General features: G+C 39.1%; 1 pseudogene; it reads left to right on the plus strand.

Moving 5' to 3' along the window:
- Nucleotides 1-22,321, plus strand: part of LOC127411098 (mitochondrial 2-oxodicarboxylate carrier-like) — a 113,229-nt pseudogene that overhangs the window by 37,675 nt on the left and 53,233 nt on the right.

The following is a 22,321-nucleotide window of genomic DNA, read 5'->3' on the forward strand; positions in this document are numbered from 1 at the left end:
GTTCGTTGACAAATGACTCTAGCTAGATGTTTTTTATTCCTCCTGTCTTTCCTTGTTACTCTTCATTCTTCCTTCAAATAAACACCCCATTGTATGACAAATATGTCACCAAATTTAAACAGTTTACTTTTTATTTTATACTGTATGTAAAGCCCTGTGTAACTAGTAACTTGATGCTGGTGCTTTTTATTTTAATAGAAAGTGTTTCTCCCTTTTGTTTATTTGATTACTGTTTGATGTTCTCACTTTGTTTTAATTGACTTTCAATATCCAGGGATGTATGTGTTCTTTTACTCCTGAAATACAATGTATTTGCTTTGCTCCTCCAAATGAAGTTATTTATTTATTTTTTTTCCTTCCCTTTTCTCCCCAATTTGGAATGCCCAATTCCCAATGTGCTCTATGTCCTCGTGGTGGCGTACTGACTCACCACAATCTGGGTGGCGGACGACGAATCTCAGTTGCCTCCACGTCTGAGAGCATCTTATCACGTGGCTTTTTGAGCGCATTACCGCGGAGACATAGAGCGTGTGGAGGCTTCACGCTGTTCTCCATGGCATCCACGCACAACTCACCACACGCCCCACCGAGAGCGAGAACCACATTATAGCGACCACGAGGAGGTTACCCCATGTGCCTCTACCCTCCCTATCAACTGGGCCAATTTGGTTGCTTAAGAGACCTGGCTGGAGTCACTCAGCACGCCCTGGATTCGAACTCGTGACTCCAGGGGTGGTAGTCAGCGTCTTTACTCGCTGAGCTACCCAGGCCCCCAAATAAAGTTATTATTAAGCAATGAGGTCGGAGAAGCCATGCTGAATGGACCCTTTTCGCTCTTCTGGGTTTTGGAACGCAACAGTAAATTGCAGTGTAAACTTCGATGGGAGTGAATGGGAAACCACATCAAAAGAAAAATGCCACTATTATGTTTCCTCAACTTTCCAAATGAAAGAGAGAGAGAGAGAGAGAGAGAGAGCGATGGATTTCGACAGTCAGAAGAGAGAAGACTGCACATTTACTGTCACTCTCTCAGCAGCTGTATTAGAAACATCTTTGCATCTGTGGTAACTTGTCTTTTAAAACTAATTCCAGGGTAATACAATACAAAGTATAATATTATAAATTTACACTAAATAATGTAAAAATGGTTCACTAGATTTACGCTGCTAAATAAGGCGGAAACGTCATCACAGTCTGTGAAAAGAGTCCATTGTGACTGTGGTAACAGCTAAAGTGCATTGTTAGGCTTGACATGCAGTGGAGTGCTTGCAACCTCTTCAGTTTGACTATTCACTATATAGTCGGCCTCGAGCGCCTAATTGCTTTATTAAAATGGTTAAATACTAAAATTTTCTTAAACCATTATTAAAGGGATAGTTCACCCAATAATGAAAATTCTATCACAATTTCTCATTGTTACAAGCTCATATGGCTCTTTTCTTTTGTGGAACAATGGCCTCAGTTGCCATTCACTTTCATTTACATTTACATTGATTCATTTAGCAGACGCTTTTATCCAAAGTGACTTACAAAATGAGGAAGGATACAACAAATGCAATTCATCTTAAGTAGACAGTAACATAATAAGTGCTGCAATACAAAGTTTCAGTTGTATTAGTAAAGTACTAGCCAAGACATTAGATTAGAGTTTTAGATAAGAGATTAGAGTGCAAACAAGTATTTACATATTGTTATTTTTTAGTGTAGGGTTAAGTGCTCACAGAAAATTTGTGTCTTTAGCTGTTTCTTGAAGACAGAGATGGAGTTTGCTTCACAGATGGTATTGGGAAGTTTGTTCCACCATCAAGTTACAGTGATGCCGAAAGTACAGAAAAGTGATTTGGTTCCTCTTTGTGTTGGTACCACAAGGCGCTGCTCATATGTAGACTGCAACTTTCTTGTGGGAACATAGCTCTGGAGGAATTATTGTAGGTATCATTCCTATAAATCTATTTTTTCATACAATAAATGTAAATGGTGACTGAGAGTGTCATTCTGCCCAACATCTCCTTTTGTGTGCCACAGAAGAAAGAAAATAGATTTTGTAACAATATGAGTGTATGTAAATAATGACAGAATTTTCATTTTGGTGTGAGCTATCCCTTAAATGACCAAATTCAAATTCAGAAAATATAGTCCCTGACATATATAAACCAAGGTTAAGAGTTTGCCTGGCCTCTATGCATGTTGCAGTGATATAGTGTACACAGAAAGTGATATAATGTACACAGTAAGTGTGGACAGGTGTGTTGCATCATGACAGTCACTGTATCATGTATTTTAGAACAGCTGGTACACTGTATTGACCAATCAGTATCCAGGACTGAAACTATATGTTATATAACTTGCTTTGCAGTGTTATATAACGTATTTCCCTTTTTTATTTAACTATTATAATTTCATAGGATTAGAATCAAATTACAGGTTCTACTATGTATAGAAATACAGATAGATTCTAGTGAGCATGTTATCTGCATTGCTTACACTTCACCTAGTTCCTGTACTATGTTTCCCCTCTGTGGGCCAGCAGTGGAACCTGATGCCAGTGTTAGGTGTCAAGCTTCTGATGGCTAGTCAGATGTTCATTGTTACTCAGGATAACAAATGGTGCAGTGCGGTTGTACCGCCTGTATGTTTAGCATTGCTGTGTGTTTTCAGAAGCCTTATTCATTCAAGTTTAGTGTGGAGGTGTCACTGATGATAAGGGAGGTCTCAATTAGCTACTGGTGGAATTAGGAAAGCAGCCAAACTGCACTGCTTTGGACTGACGTAACAAGACATGCCTGATATGCAACTCCCAGTTCACAGACTCAGGATATAACACCTAAAGAGTGCTCAAAAGCCATCTCAGGAGAAAGAGTCCAGCCTACAGTTTGTAAGGTGTCATAAAATTGTTGTCAAAAAGATGCATGTTGTATGTATGTAAATGTTTTTGTAAATTATCTGGTAAAATAATTTCTGAAGAGTGTCATGGGTAGCGATCTGTCAAAACCAGCACTGCTATTTCATGCATGGTTGACAACGTGATATTTCCAGTGAGTACTGCCAAGCCATTCACACTGACAATGTGACAACAAGAAGGAAGCAATTAGCACTTTCCTCAATTACTTAGATATGTAAATGTCCAATACAAGATATTGTGGTTGTTATCTCACTCACTCTAAGTAGACTGGGCCAAGGACATTTTCTGCATGGTCTGAAGTAACTCAAGTGTGACTTCAACCCAAGTAGCTGGATGGCTGCTGAGGCAATGCCAGCAGCTGTGTTAGTCTAGTAACACTGATAATGGTAGTAAGCCTCGGTATACCGCAGCTGGCTCCCTCCCCTCCCTGAACTTCCCTCCCCTCTCTTAACGTCTCCTCTAAACCTTTCTCAGAGGCTTTTAGGAAATCTGCTCATTCTGTGTCTGTCTCAGTATGATTGATGACACCTGTGCATGTTGAGCAATCATTTACTGTCACTACGCTATTTTCTTTTCTCACTTTTGCGTGGGAGCAAGAGTCAGGTACTTGCCCGAGCCAAGACCAACTGCAGATAGTGATCTCAACTGTGTTGATGTATGGACTTCTATCAGGGAAGATATCAGACTATCATGAATGCAAACCGAACAGTTGCCTAGTCTCTGGAGTCCATGTGGTATCTTCTCAGATGTGTATCGACTGTCCTTATCTTACTCTTAACCTTGTGGAAGCACATTACCTGGTTTCCCAACAAAGGATCAATGCTTGAGGCAACACGTAGTACAATGCTACCACAATGTAGATACAGCAAACCTGTGTGCTATTTCTCACACATTTGCAATCTGTTTTTTTTTTTTTCTACTGTAATTCAGCATGATCACACTAGAATCACACTTATTGTGCATTACACAACCAACCTCCGAGACTCAGGTTCTGTGGGAACCAGGTAGTAATCGAGTACACACAAAAAAATGGTGAGCACGTTTCAGAGGTTGTATTCTCACTCAAAAATTTTATTTTTACTTCACTGGCGGTTAGGTTTAGGTTTGGGGATTGTATTAGGGGATACAGCTGATAAAATATGCATTCTTTTTCATTATATTTCATCATTTATAACTAAAAATATAGCTCATTTTGGCACCATTCTGTAAACATTTCATCTGGAAATCGAAGCTCAAAGTGCCCATATGTTCAACAGCACTTCCAGCTTTGGCCACTGAAGGCAGTGATTAGATTGGTGAGCACAGACCGATTTCAGCAGCAAAACTTTCGACCTACTGTCCCCAAATTCACAGTGTAATCAGTGTTCAATTCTGCTCAACTGGCTTGAGTGACTTTCTATATAATCTTCCCTCTCCTGCATTCAGGAGAAATGTATGCCAAAATTTCTATGTATGTTAAATATTCAAAACAATGCACATGCATCTTGTCAAAATAGATGATGTCCCGATTGCTAAACTCACAAAAGATGTTTGGTTTCTTTGCTGCAGAGTGAGGTTTTGCGACATCGAGTGCGTACGTCTTGAGGGCGTTTGCCTCTCCTTGCCAATTTGTTTCGGTGTGTGTGGCTGTTTTCTTGCATGTAGCTGCGGATATAGAAGCCGCAGATGACAGAAACTGTCAGTGCTATTGTGATTCAGAGACAAAAGACACGCCAAATAATGGGGCTCAATGATCTGTCACTCACTGAGGCGGAACTAAGCTTAAAACACCAACCAGATGGCAGGTCAGTTTCTCCCTGCACTTCTGCTTAATGATAATATTATAGAGATGTAGTTCAGAGAGACATAGAGAGTTTCTATTATTCCATGCTTTCACCAATCCACTTGAGAGACATGATCAAACAGTAGCATGTGCTGACAGTCTCAGAAATCCCTGGGTGCAACTGAATATTTCGATGGAAAAAACCTGCAGAGCTTTTTGGAGCAGCGGACTCTTGGTTTATACTCTTCTTGATGGATTACAAGTGACACCATTTCTTAAATAAGGTTGTCGTCAAACTGAATACTTAGCTGTTGTTGTTGCCAACAGCTTGTACTGATTCTGTGATGATGTATAAAGGTCGGCATTTGCATTGTTATTTTAGGTTGATATTAGGGCTGATAAACTGTCCGAACTCAATGGGCTGATTCACCCTTAATCAGGAAGTAGCCTGATAAAACAGGGCTAATGTTTTCCATCCAACTGAATTCAATACATATCACTCACTCATGTTGCTATGCCTGATTAACACATCTGATAAGGCATTGAATCGTATCCCTCGGATCTGCATGGTGACTGTCTTTAATCTTGACCCGCTCATCATATAGGTCAAGTCCAGCAGTCATTTGTCCTCAGCTGTCAAGGAAAACATGCAAATAGTGCACACATGCCCTCCTCCATGTGAGCAGGCTTATTCTATTCTATTATCAAAGAAACAGGGGATTTTTTTGAGGAAGGTTGCTCAACAACATTTTTTAACATTGCAGTGTGGGAGAATCACAGAGGAACTTGCTGAGCAGAGCTGTGTGATTGTTGTCCAATTTACAAATATGATCTTGTTCCCATCATGTTCCCCATCTCCACCAATAAATATAACAATAACTCCACCAACAACATCATTGTGTCATTTCCTCAAATAGGATGGCCAAAGCTCAGGGCCTCACTTCACCTCACTTCAAGAGCACAGCTTGCATCCACTTGAAGGGTTTTAATTACTTGCGTAATGGTGTGGAGGAAATGCCTATCTTTCCCTTTTCAGTTTATCCATCTCTTGCCACATACCCTCTCTTTGTCTTTTTCTTGCTCACTTAAATCCATCCACATGGAACATGCCAGTAATGGCAGTGGTTTATTCTTTTCCCTTCACACCTTGTTTGTGCATTTCCCCCCTTTCACTTAAGACGACAACTCTTGTGTCTTGTTGCTTAACTAGGGTGTTCTTTTCTATTCTGCCAAACATGGAGTTCATTAGACTTAAATGAGTGACAGGCTTTCTCAGCAACTCGCTGCTTCCTACCTTTGATCCTCTTTGAGCCCCTCATATACTGTTCAGTCCTGAGTGGCAACAGGGTTTACACAGATACTTTGATCAAACGCTGAGCGTCTGCGCAGAGGATGTGTGATGCAAATTTCATCATCAGCAGAGTGCTCGTGTACTGAACACTCGCTGCCCGATTTTTCTAACCGCACGTCTTTGAACACAGAATGCACATGCGCCTGGAATTATTTGCAGTCAAGATGTGCACGTCAAGAGCCCGTGTTGAGGAGGTCAGGAGATACCTGCCACTGTAGCACTTGAGTCTGAAGGAATATAAAGACATATTTATGGTCTAAATAGTGCAGAATCTCATAGCAGTCATAGCGCGCATGTGTCAACCGCCTGTGTATATGTGCACAGTCAAATGAAGTATGCTTAGACAGACTTGTGTTCGACTTTATGCAGACGCTAGGCATTCGCATCAAAACCGAAGTATAGTTTGGGCTTAACCCTAAACCCCACACTAACTCCAACTCCAACTCCAACTTCAACTCTAACCTTAAACAACCCTTAAAATCAGAGGGAAAATATAAGTTGAATAATATGTTGCTCAAAACCCCAACCCCAGCCTTAAGCCCAACCCTTACACTACTGTATAACCTACAGGGTTGGGAGGGTTACTTTTGAAATGTATTCCAGTACAGATCACAGAATACATGCTGTAAAATGTAATTTGTAATGTATTTCATTAGATTACTCAAGGTCAGTAACGTATTCTAAATACTTTGGATTACTTCTTCAGCACTGGTAGATTTTTTCACTTGTTTTGACTATAAAAACTGACAGTACAGTAAGACAAAATACACGTTAACAATACATTCTCTGAAAAACCTAAATATCTTGTGCAGTGTTGTTTCTAAAACAAGTTGATCTTGTTTTAAGGATTTTTAGATATTTTTACAGGAAAACAATACAAAAATTATTATCAAGAATAAAATGTTTGCCCTAATATCAAAGGTCTTACTAGAAAAAAAGGAATTATGATCCAATGTGAATTTTCTTGATAAAAATCATGCCTGGTAACATGTGCATGTAAAATGGCTAGAAATAGTATTTTAGCTTAGCGTAAAGCTGACAATTTACTCAAGGTTTATTTCTATTTCTTCTGCTCCAAACTTACTTCAAACTTACTTCTCTGTCTGCTCGTATGAATGAAACACATCATAAGAAAGTGTTTCACCGCTGTTCAAATGCACTTTGGATTGCATCATTTATATGTATAAATGTTTTCCATCTGAAAGGACTAAATATTAAATGAAACAAATGACAATAAAATGCAAAGTAATCTCTTCAGTAATCAAAATACTTTTTGAATGTAACTGTATTCTAATTACTAATGATTTAATTGTAACTGTAGTGGAATACAGTTACTTATATTTTGTATTTTAAATACGTATTCCCGTTACATGTATTCCGTTACTCCCCAGCCCTGATAACCTACCCCTAAAATCAGTGGAAATGATAGGTTGATACAGTAAGATTGTTTTTCAGACTTGGTGAAATCACAGTAAGCTTTCAAGAATGCATGTTTTTATCTTTAATCTTTGAACTGAGGATAATGAAGTCATGGTAAAGAAAATTATTCATTTTTCACCTCTTTATCAAGTGAAATGGCAGATGCAAAGGAAATATCCCTTAACATAGTTTTACCACACCACCTAAGCAACTCTATTATTGAATGAATTTAGTAGGCCTATAGATGGGTATATTCTTCCAGCTGTCTATGTGCTGAGATGGCTCTCTCAGGCCTCCTTCTCTTTTATTTCCTCTGGATGGATAGAGCACTGAAATGGAAAACATGTGTCTCCCGAATGTGTAACATTATTTTCCCCTGTGATGTCTTGGCAGCCAGATTAATTAATGATAAACGTTACTGCGTAATATTTCCTTGGGTGACATTTTGCCCACTTTTTCCTCATTTTCCCCTTACCGATGTAGCTTCCCACCAGCTGATATCAGTAGGATATGCACTTCACCCTATCCTACTGCAACACTGCAAAAAAATATTTTCTTAAGCAGTATTTTTGTCTTGTTTTCCAGTGAAAAATATATAAATATCCTTAAAATAAGATACATTTACTTAAGAAGCAGAATAACGTAAGATTATACCAATAGCGTAAACCAGAAGCTCTACCAATAGCGTGAGTTTGGGGCGGAACTATCTGTTTAACTGACCATGGCAGACAGGGGAGTGTTTGAGTCTCACACTTGAGTTCTCCTTCTGTCTCACCACAGGAGAAGGCAAACTCGCTTAAACTGATATAAAAATGGGTGATAATGGTTGTCGGTAATTCGGCATAATGGGGCCGAACTTTCAAAAGCAGCATTCTGACTTCCTGTGTGATCATGTTGCTTTTATCAGAGAAATCTTACACAGTTTATTGAGGTTTAAGCTTAAACAAACCAACAAAAACGAATTGCCAATAGGGTTAAAAAATGAACTTATAGGTGCTGTAAGCGATTTTAGCATTCTGACACTTTCACGTGACTGAGCCGTTGAATTAGCCATGCCCCCTCATTTCAAAACCTCGCCCTCCAAAAATAATTTAGAGACCAAAACCGAGCAAAAGAGCAGTATTTTTTTTTTCCTGTGTCTGTCAAATTCAACAGTGGCACAATAGCGCCCTCAACTGACAAACATTAATCATAGCCTCAATGATCTTGAGATCCGCTTCAAAGACAACGCTATGAGAACGAGCAAAATGACTGACCAGTGAAAAGCACACTTTTGTTTGCTGTTTACTAGGGGTGTAACGGTACAAGTATTCATCCCGAACCATCACGGTACTGACGTCACGGTTTGGTGCATGCAGTCAGATGAAGAATACATCTGAGTCAGTCACAGGCGATCCACACTCCAATCCAGAAGGGGGCGCGTGCGGTAATGCAACGCTGTTTGCTAACCGCCACAACAGGAAAAAGAGCAGAATAAGAAGAGACCATCTATGCACCAACCCAAAACAAGAATGGCTTCTCCTAATGAACAAGTTTAATTTTTCATTATTCTATTTATTTTGTACTTTTATAACACAAGAGATGCTTTTTCAGTTTTGTAGCTGATTGTGACCAAATACCTTTTGTTTTTTATCAACTCTACAAAAAAATATGGCCTATGCAAGAGTGCATTCTGTTTACTGCTTAGTGCTTAATACACTAAAGGAGGCTGTCATTGTGTATCTTGGCACAGCATTTGGACATTACCATATAAATATGTTATTTCTAATAAAGTAAAATAAATAATTTACAAAATTATTCATAGGTGTTATCCTGTAAATGCAGCCATTAGTAGATATAGTCATACAGTTTGTGATAAATGTACTTTTTGTAACACATCATTTGAAGATATTGAACATTAATTTTTTTTTATTGCCCTTTTTCTATTTCTTTTTGGACTGACTTTAAAATAGATATGACAAAATAATTAAGCAAAACTCTTAATTTAGAACCTTATTTTACTTTGTTTTCAAAACCCATATTTTTCTGAAAAGCAAAATTACATTATTAATATTTTAATTATTTTGGCAAAGTTTTATATTCACAAGACAAAAATAACTCAAAAGAAACCCTCATATATTACCTTTTGTAATACTGATCTCACAATATACTTTGAAACCCTTTCAAACATGAGATCACAAAACAAAAAGCTTATAAAAACAATAAAAATGTTAAAGCTTTTCAAATTCATGTAACTGCCCTAATATTATATAGCACTTTTTTATCCCAGTATTTTTTACATATATGTTCATTTTATGTTTTAGTTTTTGTTGTTATTCTCTGTTTCACATACTCTGAACTGTACCACAATGCCTTATATTTGCCTTGTACTTTTTGCATTGTACTTGTCTGTAATTGAACTAAATAAAAAATAAATAAATAAATAAATAAATAAATAAATAAAGGAGGCTGTACTGTACCAAATACCTCAGGGGGTCCTAAATGCCACTAGGTGGAACAACTGTAATTTGCACTACTGTCTGTTCAAAATAAATGAAAAGAAACCTAGCATTTAGGATTTGTTGCTTTTTCCTGTTGTACCGAACTCGTATCGAACGTGACCCCAAAACCGAGGTACGTACCAAACCGTGACTACTGTGTACCGTTACACCTATACTGTTTACAAAATCTAAATTACAAAATATCTCAGGACACTTATTTCATTAATAATCTTTAAGGGAGTAGGAAACATTTTTGGCATACTTTTCCATGAAAACATTGCTTACAGCACCTTTAATTCAAAGGTAAGCAAATGTATTTTTCTTACACATTGGCAAATGTTTTGTGTGTGTGTGTGTGTGTGTGTGTGTGTGTGTGTGTGTGTGTGTGTGTGTGTGTGTGTGTGTGTTTTAAGACTGTTTTGATTTTTAATGGGGAAAAAAGACAAAGATACTGCTTGAAAATGTAGAATTAGCAGTGAAGAATTTATGAATGTATTACATCCTCTGTTTAAAAGACTCACATTCTTTTAACAACTATGTATCTTTTGCATTATGAAAGTTACCCAATAATCTGCCAGTGTAGCAATGCCTAGATTAAGTCACAATGGTGGACTGTAAATCCTCTTTGGTATTTCTCATGATAATTACTTTCCTGGAAAATCCCCAAGGAGGCGATGTCTTGTTTATGGACAGTACATTTAATGGTGGAAATTAGAATAGGACTGTATTTCTCAGCAGCTGTGTACACATAGAGGAATCTGTAAAGGAAGCCATTAAATTAAATAGCAAAATGGAGCTGAGAATCTCTTCGCAGACGTATAATTGTGCAAAAATGCCTCGGCTACAGTCTCATTTAGACGGATTACACTCATCTCACTTATCTAACACCTCTGTGTTTGAAGTGTCATATCAGTGTGTTTACAGCTACCTCTGAGCATACCTTAAACAAAAACGTTGTCTACGCCTTCCTGTCACGTACTGTTTAGCGCAAAACAGACACTGATTCTTGCTGTTAACTATTTACATATTTCGTGGCCCAACACAGATACGGTTTCAACGGTTATTCACTGCCTCCACCAAATGGAACCTGATCAGCATGTTAACGACAGAGCCAAAGTATTTGCTGTGTTTTGTAGTGTGAAATCACCATTATTCAGCATGTTAAACACCACTCAACCCCCCCCCCCCCCCACCCCCCCGTTATGGCCTGAATGTATATGAACCAGAATCCTGGAATTAGAAGGGCCATTACAGCAGCCTCTTTGGGCTGGTCCAGATAAAATAGGATTCAAAAATACGTTGGGATTTTAAGTCCATCAGCACATTGGAACAGAATGAAATGGATGATGGTAATGATTTGCAGGCCAGGTGAGCGCAAGGTCCCACATCTCTGCATGGAGGCCATTTTGTTGCCAGACCCCTTACCGCACACTTGTCAGTTGCAGTGGAGTGGCAAGGAGGCAAAAACAAGATCAGAGTGACGAAGGTGGCGGCTGGCCAAGCAGCTCCTGTTGGATGCGAGTTCGGGGGGCTGTTACATAGGAATTTTTGAGGGGAAAACCCTCCGTCTACCGAAGAAAGACGCACATACATCGCACCCAGACCGACAGCGAATGCAATCACGCACACACGTGGTTTGCAGACATCTGTGACTTTTTATTTGTATATACAAAATGTATGGATCATGGTGTATAATATGTCTCAATTCTAACTTGGTGAAATATTTGTGGATTAGGCTGCACATTTCAGTCTCGGGAGACTTTGCGCTTGGCAGGATCCTGCAGTTCTTTCAAGCGTTGTGTTTTGAGGAAATTAAGCTGTATTTGGAATGAGTATGCAGCTAAAGTCACTACGCAATGCCATAAGGCTTAAATGGTCTGAATGAAGAAGTTTAATACCAGATTTGAATCAAATTAAACCAAAATAATACTTCAACAGCTCAGTGAAATATGACAAGAGAGAGTGAAAGAGAAAGAAAGAAAGCTTGGCATTTGGTAATGACAGCTTAATGGCCTGTGAGTGAATTACAAGAGATTAGTTGTACTCATGTCTCATTTCAGTGACTGATTTACTTGAGTTTTAACAGAGCACTGTAACAGATATGTAATTACTTATGGTTTTTGTCTTCCATTGGTCTCGTGGAGATTTGCTTGATGCACCCTCTGGATGTTGTGAAGACCAGGCAAAATACAATTTGTCATGCATTTCTCTCTCTTTTACACTCCCATTCTCTATTGTTCTTAATCCAGGGCTGGCAAAACCTGTGTTCCCCTCTGTGTGTGTGCTCAAGGCAGTAGCTGAAATGTTTCTGTGGAAAATGAAATGCATCATTTACTCATTCCCCCACAATGTTTAAGTAATGCTTTTTAATGTTCTCAAATTGCTCACATACTTATCTCATTATTTCACTTAATCCTATGCTTTGTTTTGATGCATGTGATTCTAAAAGTGAAAGTGAATAAAAAGTACTGCAGAATTTTGGGTTTCATGCAAAAGACAGTATGTCACAGGGCTTGCACAACTACTCTTTTTTTACTTGTAAACAAAAGTAAACAAATACTTCACCACAACAGTATGTAGTGAGGTTTGTTACATGTCTAAAATCATTCATTAAATGCGTGACCAATGAGCTATCTCCCCGCTACAGTATATAAGCCTGTTGTTTATGCCTTCTGGAGTGCGTCATGGTCGAAAGCCCGCTCCTTCCTTTTGTAGCTACGGACTAAGGAGTGTGTCATTGGGCTACCCAGACATACTGCGTGTGGTGTGCTGCTTACTCTTAGCTATGATTTTCAGTGCGGTGTGCCTTCAGGGCTCCCATCTGAGAGGCATTGCAGTTTAACGTACCCAGGTCGGAGCACCAGCTGTTGCTGTTATAGCCACTAAAGAAGCTATTGTATGATTTCTGTCTATACCGTCGTGAGTGTTACGTCATCAGATCACCGGTGCAGGCTGAGTGAGAGCAATCAACTTAACACTGCTCTCTGCCCACCCCTCGCTCTTTGAGCAACACTGCTGCTTTTGGGGTCCAGTCACGTCCTCATCTAATGCCCAAGTGGGCTTGAGTTTTTTTGGGGGGATGGGGGGTTGTATTGGTATTATTTCTTTTTGTTTATGTGTTTGTGTAAGATTTGTTTTGTATTACTGTCACCAACCTCCATCCTCTCGATTCTGACTGTTTTGGACAGTCTCCATCAATTGTATTAATTACCGCCATGCGGTATAAGTGGTGTCAGTCATTTTGCAACCTTATGACCCGTAAGTAGTTTTGAGTTTTGTGTGATTCCTACATTTTTGTGACAGTACTCTTCCTTGTTCGTTAATGTGTACATTTTTGTAAGATTCATATTTTTCTTTGCTTATTTTGAGTGTATTGTAATTTGTGTCTTTTTGGTGCTGTTACATTTAATTATTTGGTAAATTGACTTTGTTTTTTTATTTTAAATTTTTTGTTTATTAAAACTTGTTTAATTAGCTGATTTATTTTCTTTCTAACTGTGACTCTTCTGTTTCCTTTTTTTGTAGGAGCTGAGTGCTTCCTGAAGGGTGCTGGTTCCGTACTGCATCACGGGGCTTTACTTCACCACGGGTTGTCATTATTGCTGTGTCACTATTGCTGTGTCATTATTTGCAGTGAACTTTGTGGGTGTGATTCTAATTTGTGGGGTCTTTGTGTACCTGGTGCTGCTATACTAGCCCGCTCCTCATACAGGAAGCCTCAGCCCCTGCACGATTATTGTTAATTTCTTTGGTGTTGTTTCTCTCTGTTTTCTATTCGACCAAGGACATATTTTGTCGATTGCTGGTTTTAAATGATTGTTGGCCAACTATTTTAGCTTTAATACAATTATTTTTGTATGGAAACTCACGCCTCTTGCCTCTTCTAAGTGGATTGTACCTGTGTGCCCTTATTTGGGTTGTTTTCCCCGTTGTCCCGGGGTGGCGTAGTCACTATAATTGAGCCACTTGCTACAAGTAGTTGACTAGCTGGTGAGTTTGTGTTTACCTTTTGTAAAGGACACTCCATCAGCCGCCAGAACGTGCCCCATGCAGTTGATATGATGTGGGTGAGAAATTCAAGCTGGCATAAATCTATTGATGCTGTTTATGTTGTCATGAATGGTGCAAACCCCATTCAAACATCAGTCATGTCCCACTTGCTTATAGTTTCTGTTTTAAAGTCTGTTATTACTGTCATAACTGAAACAACATTTTAAATCAATAACCCTAGTATATATAAATAATGATATATACAGTATATAGATAGATAGATAGATAGATAGATAGATAGATAGATAGATGCAAGAGGCCTAAAAGTGTCATGTCATCTGCACTAACTAATAGACTATTTGGTATACAGTAAGGATGTGGAAGAATGAGAGAAAGTGGGGGAAGAGAAAAGGAAAGAGCTGTGATGGCGTGTGATTAGGGCCTTGCAGTAAATCTTATCGGTATGAAGTAAACAGGTTGTGGGCTGGTGCTAAACCTTAACAGCTTCTGGGTGCCCTGCCAAGACCTCTGTCTCTGTGACTTACACCCATCACTCACACAGTCTGAAGTTTCCCATTTTAAGCTACCGTATTTCGGTAAATAAACTTTCTGAGATGATAATGAGATAATTGTACTTCGAGGGGGAAGTGTATGTAGTTGTCAAAGTGGCGTGTTTGTGTTTCACGGTGTCTATTTGCATGCGTTTGTTTGCGGCTGTATGAAGTGATATTTGATACTCCAGAGTCCTGTAGAGTGATTTAGGATCAAGTGCTCGGGTTAGAGGTTTATTACAGGTAAGGCCACAGTTAGGCCACTCTCTCCTCAGAGGGTCAGGGTTAAAAGTGCACTCTCTATTTTCTTTGTAATGCTCTTCCTTAAGAAGTGATAAAAGCCGTGTGTAAAGAGCGGTAGTTTTATTTATTTGTTTTGTTTGGGTTTGTGTGAGTGCATCAGGCCAACTGCATTTTATTTGTTTGTGTGGCTCGCATATGTGTCATTATCTTTCAAAGGTTTAGATTGAAAGGTTTTACAGACCGCCAATCAGACAGCTGCATAATTTCTGTCCATCAAATGGGTTATGATGAAAAAATGCGATAGCAGAATGCAGAATGTGTTGATTATTGGTAGTTGCGTTAGTGGTAGTTTCATCTAAGTCAAGCATCACTATTTCTCATATATAACTATAGAGGCTTTTCAAAACGAGTTATACGAAGTATTATGTCCCGCATCGTTTGTGCCTACTTTTTGTCTCAAATTTCTTGTTGTTGAGGAGAGGTATACTATTACTAGGAATGACAAAAAAATAGCGAAAGATCAACTATTGATCAGCACTTTATTTTTTTTAAATGTTTTTGAGACATCGATATATTAACATTAGCTGACCTTAAATTAGAAGCCTAATTTGTGTGTTTTCCAATTTACTGTCAGCTGGCCTTCCGATTAATGTAGTATGCTGTAATAGTTTTGGGAGACCACAAGAGGGTGATGTAATATTTAATGTATTTAATACTGAAGCCTGTTGCACACCGGATGAGAAGTGCTGCTGGCAGGTAGGACAAGGCACAGGTTTCACACACAGGACACATCGATGCAGTGCAGGTGGCAGTCCAAAGTTGTTAATCTAGTCACCATACACTCAGAAGTTACAGAGGTTTTTGTACTTCTTCAAGAATCAACAAAGTGTTGTTGATGAGTTTGCAGGTTAGTGTATGAAACTGGTGTAACAGCGCAAACTGAACAATTAGAAATGGCGACGTTTATTATGCAGTTTCTCTGTATGTATGCTTGAATGGGTTTCATTCAAGCTGTCAAACCACAAAAAGACATATTTGAACCTCAAAACACATTGTGTAGTCTATTTGAAATATACATATACATAATATATCATCCAGTGATGGCTAAATAATCCATGTCTATGGACACTATGTAACACAATTTTTGTTCCTGGGTAGTAAGTGTTATTTCCTAATTGCTTATGCCTAAAAAGTATAGAAAATGGCTATTATTCCCCATAAACTTTGATTTTGTGACCAGGACAGTGATATTTTGAAATTTAACTATTTCCAATGAGAAAACGGGTGAATTTGTGTCTTTTCTTTAACATAAAGTCAGAAAAAATAACATATGAATCCAAAATCCTCCTTTATCTGTGGTCCGACGAAGACACCGGCTTTGACCTTTGCCTCAGACAGCTTAGGGAAGAGGTCTTGAAGGTACTTGAAGGCTGCTGACTCCTTATAGAGCTCTGACAAATTGTTTCATAAGGCCCAATTTGATGTGCAGTGGTGGCATCAGCACCTTCCGGGGGTCCACCAGCGGCTTCCACTTGATGTTGTTCCTCCCCACAGAGAACTCAGTCCACTGTGGCCAGTCCCACCTGTGGTAGTGCGCCTTGGTGTCCCTGCTGTCCCAAAGGCAAAGATAGCAGAGAAACTTGGTAAAACCACCTTGGAGACCCATCAGGAATGCCACCATTTTGAAGTCTCCTATGATCTCCCAGCCATACTCATCATACTTCAAGGCGTCCAGCAAGGTCTTGATGCTGTTGTAATCCTCTTTGAGGTGCACCGAGTGAGCCAGGGGAAGAGACGGGTACTAGTTACCATTATGGATCAGCACGGCTTTGAATATTACTTTAGTATAAATACATGTTAATTTGGATTCATATGTTGTTGTTTTTCTGACGTTATGTGAACGAAAAGACACAAATTCGCCCGTTTTCTCATTGGAAATAGGTATATTTCAAAATATCACTGTCCTGGTCACAAAAGCAAAGTTTGTGGGGAATAATAGCCATTTTCTATACTTCTGAGGCATAAGCAATTAGGAAATAACACTTACTACCCAGGAACAAAAAATAAATAAATAAATTTGTTACACAGTGCAATGATTTGGGTCAAATTTAATGGAAAACTATGCGAGTTTCGGGAGTTGTAGCTGGGCGCCGCAGACAGAGTGAGTGGTGGCAGCGAAGTGCATACCTACATAGAAAATAATTGTTTAGAATTTTAGAACGTGCCATGTCGTCCGCTAGACACGTCCGGTGTGTGACCCCCTTGTTATCCTGCCACTCACACTTTACTAAAGTTGTGTTGAGAAATACTGTATGTATGAAGAGACAAAAATATTTTGCAACGATTAGCCTTATTTATATCTGAAAAATGCCCATATACAGTATATCGATAATCATCTGAAAAAATTTCTGATTATCGATTTGTGAAAAAGGCATTGATCCCATGCCTAGCTATAACTATTTTTAGCGATCTGACTTTCTGCCAGGCAGATGATAAAAACAGGAAGAAAAAAAAATCCCATTGACTTTTTGTTGCACCAGTCATGCGCAGATTACAATTTAGACTAGTAATAGCTTAAATGGGCACTAACACACTTAACGACCACTTACTGTAGCGACACCATGGCAACCAGAACTCCCTAACATCATGGCAAGCTTTCAGTTCCTAATGTTTTCTTTAGAAAATGTTTAAAATTGTTATATACACTTGTTTAGTTCTCTCACCTTCCCCCTTTGTCTCTTTTGGCTTTTCAGTCACATGGAAGCAAGCTAATTGGGTGAGTGAAGGGTTAGTAGAGCTGAAATCTATTAGCATAGGTCTCAGAGAGTTGCTGAAGCTCTAATACCCAGCACACCTCCTCTCTGATGCTTGCTGCAGGAATGGCTCCTATTAGCGACTGGCTGACGCTTTAATGTCCTTTGCTCCAAATTGGATGCCAACTGGATTGAAGCTTTTTTTTTATTTTTACTCTCTCTTTCTCTTCAACAAGCTGCCTTAGTTGAATCAAAGGCTTTTTTCTGAGGGGAACCTGACAAAATGAATACTTGGGAATACATATTTACCCTGTGCAAATGAGGGTGCTGGAGCCACGGAGAGGCAGAGACAGGAATTCGAAGGCTAAGGGGCAGCAGCTCTCAGACACACACACAAACTCACAAACAAACATCTGGCTGTAGATTCAGAGAACGTTGAGAGGATTTCAAGGTATTTCAAGGCCATGATTGTTTGTAAGGTTAAATAAATTTTACTTTGAAGTCTTACTACCATTCTTCATATGTGTTTATATTCAGGAACAAGCACTTCCAGCTGAACATAAATTTGTGTCTCGCCTCCTTTCACCATCATAAGCCATTGCCGTATTTTCAGACGAGAGTAATCCTTCACAAATAAATGTCTTTAAAAGAGGACAGGTCTATGTGCGTCTTATATGCACTCACGTTCAACAGGGCTCATTTCTAGTATGGAATGTTGCAGTTTTTTCAAAACAGGGCTTGCTAGGGTGTGGGTAGGGGGTATCAGGGGTAAGTTAGACTTCTAAGGAGACAGTGAGACTGGGGTTACAGCTTTTCATTAACCTGGAAACCACCTAGTTACATGGTTCATGGGCTGGTCTCAGCTCACTTGGAGGTAACAAAGGGTGTCAGGCGGCACTTTCGGCGGGGGGCGGCTGCTCGGGGCACCCCATCTGACTCTGATCAGCATGCAGCCGCCTCACCACACTCATTAGAGACCAGGAATAAGCTTGCATTGCTCTGGTTGAAGGGCTCTGGTTACATTGTCTTACCCCACCCCAAACACGCCCTAAACCCTTATTCTTTGGGAAAATGACTTAATTTAGGTGAATTCCTTCAAATGTACAGTGGGGTTTAATCCCTAATCCATATACAGTCCATTATGAAAATGCTTCTATTTAGCATTTTTCTAATTAATACTGTATAATTTACAACCCCAATTCCGAAAAAGTTGGGACATTATGAAAATACTACTAAAAACAAAAAGGAGTGATTGGTAAATTATATTCACCCTTTGCTATATTGAAAGCACTACAACTACATATTATATTGTGTTTTACCTTTTTTTTTTTTTTTTTTTTTAATTGTACAGTAATTTCAAATCATATGATTGCAACCTGAGTTGAAATAACAAGGCGATGTGAAACAGGAGATGTTAAACAGGTGAGGCAATCGTGTCATAGTATATAATAAGCCTCCAAAAACAGCCTAGTCCTTCAAAAGCAAGGATTGTTTGAGACTTTTTTTGCCAACAGATGCTTCAAATAATCCAGCACTTTACGAACAATGTTTTCCAAAGACAAATTGGAAGGATTTTGGGCATTTCACCCTCTACAGTGCACAATAGACCTTTTTCACAGACTGTGATGACACGTTTCCACCTTATTTATCAGCGTAAATCATGCACATTTTTTTTATGTTATACATTTTTTAAATATTGAGTGTAAATTTATAACATTGTGCTTTGTGTTATATTACCCTAGAATTGGTTTAAAAAACTTATTACCACAGCTCCGAGGGGGTTTCTATTACAGCTGCTGAGAGAGTGACAGTAAATTTGGCATCTTCTCCCATCTTTCCATTCTGGAAAGTCATTCAGACGTAATAGTGGATTTTTTCTTTTGGTCTTGGAGCAAATGGGTAAGTGAAGATAATATTTGCCGTGATTTCCCATTCACTCCCATTCATTCCCATTCACCGAAGTCGAAGTTTACCCTGAAAATGTTTACTTCTGCGTTCTAAACCCCGGAGTGTGAAATAGGTCAATATAGTTAAAAGATTCTAGGAATCTGGTCAAATCTGCATAAAGGGCAAGACGAAAACCACATCTGAATGCACGTGATCTCTGATCCCTCAGACGTCACTGTCTTAAAAAACGTCATTCATCTGTAATGATATCATGAACATGAGCTTGGGATTACTTTAGTAAACCTTTGTTTGTCAACACCACTCGCCGCTGCATCCACAGATGCAAGTTAAGACTTTCTATGCAAAGCAGAAGCCATACATCAACACTGTCCAGATGTGCTGCCCACTTCTCTGGGCTAGGTCTCATCTTAGGTGGAAAGTAGAACAGTGGAACCATGTTTTTTGGTCCGATGAGCCCACATTTCAAATAGTTTTTAAAAAACACAGCCGTCATATTCTCTGGGCCAGAGAGGAAAAGGACCATCCAACCTGTTATCAGCTTCAGGTACAAAAGCCAGTGTCTGTATGGGCCAGGGGTGTGTCAATGCCAATGGCATGGGTAACTCACACATCTGAGGGCACCAATAATGCAGACAGATATTTACAAATTTTGGAGCAACGTATACTGCCACCCATCACTGTCTTTTCCAGGGACGTCCCTGCATTTTTTAGCAGGACAACTTCAAACCACATACTGGCCGGATTACAAGTGCATGGCTGAGTAAGCATAGAGTGTGGGTGCTAGACTGGCCTGCCTGCAGTCCTGACCTGTCTCCAATTGAGAATGTGCAGTGCATTATGAAGCACACCATACGGCAAGGTGGACCCTGTGCAATAATGCAGCTGAAGACCTGCATAATGGATGAATGGGGGGAAATTCCACTTTCTAAACGTAACAAATTTGTGTCTTCAGTGTCCAAATGCTTAATAAGTGTTATCAGAAGAAATAGTGAAGTTTCACAGTGGTAAACAATCAACTGTCCCAACTTTTGTTGAGCGTGTTGCAATCAAGTGATTTGAAATTACTGTACTTAAAACAATAAAAAAATTAATGAAATTCACAACGTAAAACATAATATAATGTGTAGTTGTAGTGATTTCAATATAGCAAAGGGTGAATATAATTTACAAATCACTTTTATTAGCATTTTTCATACTGTCCCAACTGGAATTGGAGTTGTACATTAAGAACTAATTTATCAGCATAACAATTTGAGTTCAAAGTTTAATTGAAACATTTCACGAATTAACAAAAATTTCTTTGTTTTTGATATGTTTCCCTTTTGGTTTAAAGGTGCACTCAGTAATTTTTTTCCCCACTGAAAAAGTTTTACTCCTAAAGAAATGAATTGTAATTTTGAAACATACAGTATGTATAAAATCATGACCACTCACATAAGATGAGGACTCAGTCTTATCAGTAACCTTATAAAAACTGTTTCTACATGGGGCAGGGGTGCCCTCAAGGGGGCTGCCATTTTAGAATCACATGACCAGCTGAATACTACTTTCTTAATCTCTGTAACCATCTTGTTATTGGACACTTTCACTCTTGGATTAAATGAATCATGGCTGATTGTAAATAGTGAATTTCTACAATGGCAACTGTAACTGAAATCTATTGATTTTGAATGATGCTGCATCCACACCACTAGGTGTCAGTAGGTACATGATGACGCAAACAAAAAGTTACTGAGTGCACTTTTAAATTAAATGAACTTGAGCTGGCATGGACTCTGACATTTTTTTATGCTAAACTTGATCTATGCTATCCCAGCTTTTGAGAATGTTCCAAAGAGCATCTTGCTTTCTTCCAGGGTTTCCCTCTCAAGTGTTTTGACACTTAAATATGGGACAATTGGCTAACATTTCTTTGTTTTTATTTTTTAAAAATCCTAAAACTTTGTATTATTATTTCCAGGTTTAAATTAGATTTAAAATCCCAGATCTTTCAAGATAGACTGAGATTTTTAAACTCTGCTGTTCTTAAAATAGTTGAATTCAAAAGTAGCCATTTGCAAGAAGGCACAGTATTTTTAAAATTCAATTTCAGAGAAGTGACTTTTACTGGCACAAAAACAAGCACAAAGCCTGTGTATCCATGTCTGTCCATGTTGAGTGATCTACAGCTTGACTCTTTGGCCGTCACTCCACACACACGCTTATCTACGTTCCCCCCACCAGTGGGTGATTAAAAATACCTGGGGTTACATCATGGCAGTCGCCATGATGACACAATCTTCGTCAGATCCCAGCATGCTTGAAAGAGAGCTTCTCTGAGGGGGGCTGGAAGGGGCTGTTTGACGAGGGCAGTGACAGATGACGTCCTGCCCTGTCAGGACCAGGTGACAGTGTGAGAGGAGCCCACAAGCTTCCACCCCTGACTGCTGGGTGAACCCTGGTGCACTCTTCATGGAATCCCTCAACCAGCCTTTAAACAGCAGGGCTCAAAGCTCTGAGGCCTGAGAGCCGAACCGGCCCAGTAAAGCAGCACGCTGCTCAGCTGTGCTCCAGTGATCTTTTAATCCTACCCTGCCTGGCTGCCTGCCCCGATGGAGTAAACTGCACGCACATATCCGACTGTGACTATCTGTGCTTAGGAAGCTGATACACCAATCAGATCAGTGGTCAGACAGTAACTACTTGCAATTTCAGTTAAACAACTTTTAATAGAACATATTGGCTTGTGGCATGTTTCATTTCAAAGGGAAAATCTAAAGCCAGTTCCAAATAACTCCAAGGCACTACTATTTGTGGTTCAGAAAGGGAATTAAAAAGCTTTTATACTAGTGGCTTACCACTGGCATGTTTTTGCCAACATCTTCACCAGGGTGTACAGAGAGCAGTGTGAGTGCTTTACTGAAACACCGATCTCTGGAGAATCTGGTGTCATTAGTCATTAGTATTATTCATTCTGGATGGG

This window comes from Myxocyprinus asiaticus, chromosome 20, assembly GCF_019703515.2.
Source record: "Myxocyprinus asiaticus isolate MX2 ecotype Aquarium Trade chromosome 20, UBuf_Myxa_2, whole genome shotgun sequence".
Taxonomy (NCBI): Eukaryota; Metazoa; Chordata; class Actinopteri; order Cypriniformes; family Catostomidae; genus Myxocyprinus; species Myxocyprinus asiaticus.